The sequence below is a fragment of the Barbus barbus genome, assembly GCF_936440315.1.
Source record: "Barbus barbus genome assembly, chromosome: 1".
Lineage (NCBI taxonomy): Eukaryota > Metazoa > Chordata > Actinopteri > Cypriniformes > Cyprinidae > Barbus > Barbus barbus.
In genome coordinates, this window is record NC_136729.1 from 2,750,178 (window position 1) to 2,758,146 (window position 7,969).

Below are 7,969 nucleotides of genomic sequence, written 5' to 3' on the forward strand. Positions count from 1 at the left end.
ATGCCTTTGGTGTGAGAGACCCGGGTTCGAATCCACTGTGGGACACCAATGTGTCCCTGAGCAAGACACTTAACCCCCTAGTTGCTCCAGAGGCGTGCGACCTCTGACATATATAGCAATTGTAAGTCGCTTTGGATAAAAGCGTCAGCTAAATGAATAAATGTAAATGATGTGTGATGTCATGATTATGAAGGTGTCATGTCAGTCTTATGCACACCCCTTCAAGTAAAGTGTTACCAAGTGTTTTCATTGTATTGCACCATTCCTGGACAAAGACACAAACTAACACTGCCACATGTCTATATGTGTAGTTTATTGTGGCTTCTTTGGATGTTTTACCATAACTTCAGTTTTTTCGGTTCTTACACAGCCACCAATCAAATGGTTCAAACCCTCAGTCGTGGTATTGAGGGTGGAAGAGAGCACTATACATTCACTCCCCCCATCTACAATTCCTGCCGGACCTGAGACTCGAACTCACAACCTTTGGGTTACAAGTCCGACTCTCTAACCATTAGGCCACGACTTCCCCCTAACTAGTAAACATCCTAGATGCTGTATATTGGACAGACTGAATGTTAACTGTCTGCTTAATCTCAATACATGACATTAATTAACCATATATCATGCATTATATTATAGATGTTATTGCATATGGACATTACATTGATACATATCTCTGGCTGATAACAAAATGCTTCCTAAATTATAGCAATGATGCCTGCATTTCTGTAAAGTGGCTTTGAAACAGTATGTATTACAAATAACCTTGAATTGAATTGAACTACTGGTGTCTGAGTTAAGCACCCAATTTGAGGAGCCACGTCTCACAGGATTTGTATCTTCATGTGTCATCTTTATGAGACCTCCTATGTTAGAAGAGCATAAAATAGCTATACAATTAAGAAAATAAGCTGAAGGTTGAGGCAAAATAAGGAAACCTTTCATTTAAATAACAGAAATCATAAGGAGCAATAGATGATGACTAAAGACTTTTTATTAACTCAAGACTGTATCATGAAATATTTACAGACAAACCCAAATTAACTGTAAAGCCCCAGAGTTCAGTGTTCACTGGAGACACAGTTACTCTGAGCTGTGATGTGGGACAGTTAACTGGACGAACGATTATCTGGTTCAAAGACTTCATGAGAGAAAAAACTGGTGATGAAACAAAAACACTGAAAAATTTAAAAGTCTCTGATGGAGGAAAATATGCGTGTGCTGTAGAAAGAGAGAGCATACAAAGCCAAAGACTCGTGCTAACAGTAAGAGGCAAGTGCTGTTTTTAATCTGTTTTCAATCTGATTTTGAGTTTACTGTAGAATTATGAAAATGAACAGCATGCATCAACAGTATCATGTGCTGTCTTAAATTAATTTCCCACAGAGAGACCCAAGCCTGTAGTGCGTGTGCAGCCTGATGGACATGTGTTCAGAGGACAGACGGTCACTCTCACATGTCACATACAGCAGACAGACGTCAGCAGCTGGACATACAGCTGGAATAAAGATGATTCAGTGATTCATGTCAGTCAATCACAGGAATACCGAATCAGTTCTGTTAATGAATCTCACACGGGTCATTACAGCTGTGCTGGAAACGAGACCCAAGGATCACGATACTCACACACCAGTGATGAACTTACACTGACCGTATCAGGTGAGAGTCTTTATATCTGTTTATCACTCTGACTACATTCATAAAAATGTCTGTAAACCTCTGCTACTTATTTGCTGTATATAATATGTAGTAACTCTGCAGATAAATTACTTTAACAAAAGCAATTTTAATAAATAAATGGGTTTAATTTAGGTTAAAACATGTAATAATCAAATTGCAGATACCCTTAACTGACTTGATTAATTTGACCTTACTTTTAACACATCGGGATCTCCAGTTTCAGAATTTCCAAAAGATGCGTTTAATGCTCTGATCGTTGGAGTGATTTCAGGACTGAGTGGCGCATTTCTGCTCATTCTCTTACTAGTCCTGCTATTCTGCTGCAAACGCAACAAAGGTTCATCTCATCTCTTCAAATCAACAGACTATTCATACAGACAGTCTTAACTATAATGATCTTTGGAAACATTTTATGGTTAAAGATGATTTTATATAAATATCTGTCATAAACTGAGGCAGGAAAGCCATTTGTGAATCATTCCTGAAGTTTCTCTGTGTTTGAGTAGGTGGAGGATCTCAGTCTCTCTCTACTGACCATCAGCTGCAAAACATCAGTCAGACGTCAGATCACCAGAAGAGGAATGGACCAACCCCATCATGCTCCAGTCAGCCCCATCTTTACATGAATTGCAATGATCTTTTTTTAAAATGAAATTATAAAATATTAATTTGTGACCCGATAGGCTACATGCATGGATGGATGGATGGATAGATTATCTTTGTGTATCTGACCTGTATAGAATCATGAAGTTTGGTTTAATTAATTAAATTTTATCATAGACAACAAAATAGTAGCCATCATCAGTTTTGAATAAAACATAAACTCTGTAACTACAAACAACCAGAAAAAGAGAAGAAAATGTCTTACTCGTTCATTATTTTTTTTAATGCAGACACTGTAATTGGGCCTTCGTGTGTGACCTATGTTAAAATTGACCTGAAATCAATGAAGGAAATGAGGAAGAAAAGGAAAGAAAATGAAGGTATGACAACAACCCTGCTGAGGTGTCTTTTGCAGTTGTTTGTTGTAACATAACACATTAAGATAAATGCATGTATAATAAATATATGATAAACTCTTGTCATCTGTTAGAAAAGGAGAGTTCTGACACTGTTTACTCCAAAGTGAAGATATAAGGTGAAATAAACTAAAAACAATGCAAAATATCACAATATAAAGCAATTACAAAAAATACATACATAGAAAATGTTTTATACTTGTGAATTAATTTGCATACTTTCAGGTGCTGTTGCTGGATCAATGTGTGAATGCTCAGACAACTTTCATCAACCCTGGAATACAAAAAAGAGTTGGATATATATTACTCTGATTATTAATCATATCGCTTAAATTATTGATCATAACATGCAAATGTTCATAATCTGTGAAATTTTTAAACATAATTCTGACCACTGATGCAGTACTGCATTTACTGTTACATTTCTAATATATATTACAGAATTATGAATATTATAAGACAATAAGATGTCAATAGGCCTGTGTTAATGTATTAGTCTATCCTCTCGTTGTCCACTAGATGTCATTATATAGGCCATTTGGTTGTTTCATCCACATTTTATTGTGTGCCAGTTTTTGATTTGCACTTGTGCATTCTTATGGTATTTACTGTGTGTTAGTCCTCTTGCTTTCATACCTGCACTGCTTGTAGGCTACTTAATCAAATTAATCAAATGTATTTTTCACACTTGCAAAATCTAAATAAAGTACTATATCGCTTGTGAAGTGAAACTAACTAATGATTCTCTGTGGGAATGTGATGTAGGAACTATTTTACACCAGGGTTACACCCCTTGTCTTTCTGAGAAAGACTCTGATGTTTATATTACCCACACAGGTGCCTTTTTACAGTAGTTTATTGACAGTGGGGCATTACGACCCAGTCAGGCCCCTGGATGAGCACCCCCTGCTGGTCTCACTAACACCTCTTCCATCAGCAACCTGGATGAGAGACCCAGAAGGTCTGCTTAGCTTCAGGGGGTGTGTTGGTGAAGACTTGTGTAGTGGGTTTTCTCAAGCATCCCATATACATCTGGCCCAGAGTTTTCCACACGCTAAAAAAAACCCTGTTAAAATAGGGCACAATATACTGTATAATTTAAAGGAATTTTTCTGTATTTATTTTTTTACAGGTGTTTTACCAGTATTTTGAATTTTATACTTCATTGCATTGTGTTTTAGATTTAACAGAAATGTCCGTAATATTAATGGATAATGTTATGTGTAATGAGCTGCCAGTACTTTTTCTGTTATTTTACAGATTTATTTTTACAGTACCAGCATGACTGTTTATTGGCATTTATGTCATGCACAAAGGCACATTCTCTATGCATCATCCACTATGCATTATCATTTTACAGAAGCTTGAGCTTCTGAGAACTTCTGACATCTCAAGCAATTTAACATTTGACCAGCCCTGTTAGACTACTGTTAGACTGACTGCTCTAAATAAAGTAAAAGGATTTTGACTCAAGCAGGCTGGATGGGTCAGTCCCCTGGGCCAATGGAAGGACAGCCTATAAGTACATTTACATTTGTTTTTCTTTTAATATACTCAGATATAGCAACGGGGATAGCAATGTACAGCAGCACACCGGGAAAACTCCATCATCTGCCCAGACCACCAACACCAATCCAACAAGTTGCTGGAAAGGATTACACAGCCTTAGAACAATCGTGGGATGTTGTTTTTTTAACTACTCCTTTAAGAGCACATAAATTGCAAACCTATTTTAACTGCATGCACCATGCATAATTAATGCGTTATGATGATGTATTATAATTAAGTCATGACAAATTTTATGATTTTTCATTGATGTTAATTTTATTTTATTCTAACATTATTTTAATCAGTTCGATGATAGATCAGTCCTAAAATTGTTAACTGTCAGAAATTATTTTGCTTAATATATATATGGCCCTGTTTAGAGACTAGAAACTCATTACAGCTAAAAACACAAGTCTCATCATATATTTCAAATCTGAGAATGATGAAATTATTTTAAGATGATGATGATGCTAAGAAGACTTTCTTTTTGGGAAAACCAAAGAAAATTACAGCTAACAGGTGCTGTAAGGGCAGAGTTTCCAAACACAAATTTTGTCTACAGCACAAATGTGTCACGGTTTATGGGTTCACTGACTCATTCTCGCTCTGTCTGTGTGTGTGTGTGTGTGTGTGTGCGTGAGTGTGTGTGTGTGTGTGTGTGTGTGTATGTGTGTGTGTGTGTGTGTGTGTGCATGTGTGTGTGTGTGTGTGTGTGTGTGTGTGTGTGTGTGCATGTTTATGTGGTTTATGAGGACACAAATTTGTATAATGACATGGGTATGACAGAGGTATTACAATATGAAGGTGGTTTATGAGGACACTGCCTATGTCCCCGTAATTCAAAAGGCTTAAAAAACATACTAAATGGTGTTTTTTTTTGAAAATCTAAAAATGCACAAAGTCTCCTGTGAGGGCTAAGTTTAGGTGTAGGGTTGGTGTAGGGCAATAGCACACACAGTTTGTTCAGTATAAAAACCATTACACTGAAAAAAATGATACTAATTTTTTTTAAGGTAAGTGGTTGCAATCAATCTATTTTAGCTTAATTTAAATAATCAAATTTAGTTGACTAACTTTTAGCACAATTTGTTTATTTAAATATAGCTAAAATTAATTGATTGCAACCACTTACCTTAAAAAAATTAGTAAATTCAGTGTATCATTTTTTTCAGTGTACGCCTATGGAGAGTCCCCATAAACCACAAAAACCAACATGTGTGTGTGTGTGTGTGTGTGTGTGGGCGTGTGTGTGTGTGTGTGTGTGTGATTGCTGCTGATGGGCTGATCAGCTCTGCTATTTAATATCTGTGCATTCTGTGCATTCTGTCCTCTGTTGTCAGATCGTTTGGTGTCCCCGCTGTGTTCGACTTCCCTGTTCCTGTTCTTAGTCTTCTTTGGATTCTGTTTCGAGTTACGGAGGATTCCCGGGAGATACACAGCTGCCCATTTGCGTCCCTGCCAAGAGTGACTGTGATTCTGCACATGCTTCATTTGACTCTTGCTATATGTCTTGCTTGGACTCTCATAAATAAATTATATTTCACATTCGCTATTGAATCTTCTTTTGTGATCATGACTAAATGTAACAATTTAATTGCAAATAAAACTATTTAATTTGTTAAATATTGAAGTAATACTTCAGTAATTTATTTTAGTTGAATCCTCTGTTGACCTGTTATGATTAAATGTACAATACAATACACTGTATTTCAGTTCAACGTGTTGAGTATAAAAATAGTTTAGATAAAAAGAAATGTTTTGAGTTGCAAATAATTATAATAATAATTCATAATGATGCAGTACTTTGTACAGTTATGAATTGTACCTTTTCAATTATTTAACCACAATTCAAATAGTGCTTTTCACATTTTGAATGGTTGCAAAGTAGCTTTACATACATATGTGACCCTGGAGCACAGCCATAAGCAGCACAGGTATATTTGTAGCAATAGCCAACAATACATTGTATGGGTCAAAATTATAAAAACAAATGATGCCAAAAATCATTAGGATATTAAGTAAAGATCATGTTCCATGAAGATATTTTGTAAATTTGCATGTGTTGTTGTGGGTGTATATGCATGGATCGTGTTTATATGTATATGCAAGCAATTCACAATGTATATGCATTAATTACTAACATAATATGTATTGGTGTGGATTTCATATTAATGTGCATGTGTATTTCATATTTTGAACATCCAATAGTATACATGTATATGCGAGTAATTTATAGGTGTATGCACGTGTTTATCCCTGATAGCACAAGTACATCTCGGAGACGTCTATTAAACATCTGCATTTTTTAGAGTGTTTGCTCATCTGCAATACGTCAATAGGACGTTTCATTTTAGATGTCAAATAGACGTCTATTAGATGTCTTTAAGATGTTTATTATTTAGAATGTATGCAAATGTATGACATCTGAAAGACGTCTGTCAGATGTTTGTAGACAGCAGATGCATTCCAGATCAAGAGATCTTTAACAGACATCTTGCAGACGTACGTGTACTATCTGGGATGTGTGTATTCATAAGCGAAGTTTGATTTAAATCCTACGTGGCGCCTCATACACTTTCGTCTTCTACACAGACCGTTTCACATTTATTTACACGCACCGCTTACTGCGCCTAAATTAAGACCTTTCATATAATTTGTGATGTAATTTATGGGAAAAAAAAAGTTTACTTATAGTAGTATTTGTAACAGTAAAGAAAGACTAGAAAGTAGCTGCAGTTTATCTCAGCGCATGTCTTCTCTGAAGGCGCATCTAGTAAAGCGAGCGCCTGTGTGTGGCAGCGACCCGAGTTCGAATCCAGTCTGTGGTGTTTCCTTCAGCTAATGTTCAAATATATGAGTCCAATGTTCCACTGATGTTCTCTGGAAAAATGAGTTGGCTGGTATGCTGTGGGTGTTAGTAAAAGGCAGTTTCTTAAGCTGTGGTGTTATTTAAAAGGTTAATTTAATGCATTTGAAGCACACAATAATTGTGCCATTAGCACACTTCAAGTATACTTGAAATTGCAATGCATTTTAAAGTCAGTAAAAGTAAGGAATAGTATGTCCTCAGTTTGTTATTAGTATAATATTAATGTATGTTCAACACTCTTACGTGTAATTGAATTGCAATCGCAGTGTCACCAAAATACATTTGAAGTTTATGCTGAATGAATTCTGCATAAATAAAAGAGTGGATATTTAAAGTGTACTTAAGTATACTTGGAATAGTTCCACTTTAGCTCAAACAAGTATATTTAATACAACTTTAGTTGAACTTCAGCACTGCTTTTGTACAACTAAAATACATTTAGTACAAAATTAGTAATTTAGCAGACTTTATACCAATTTATAGTGTGCCACAAATATATTTAGTTATACTAAAGTACTTAAATTGTACTTAAGTGTACTATTTTTTCACTAGGGAATACTCAGCACCTGAGCAGATTGTTTCTTGGTTTTCTTGCCATTATTAATGTTTTCAACACAAAAAAAAAAATCAAAAGATTTCAATGAAACATCATGTAAACATCTGTTAATTCTCTGTAGACATCTGACAGAAATAAAGTCAAACTGGTTGGTAGTGCGTGAAGCTGGTAATGCTGTTTGTGGAGTTGTTTAATCTCTTCTGCTGAGATCTTGAGAGTCTTCTTTTATTTGTACACATTTCTAATAGTTGTGTTTCTGCTCATCTCTTTTTTCTGTTGTTGTTGGTTTTCTTT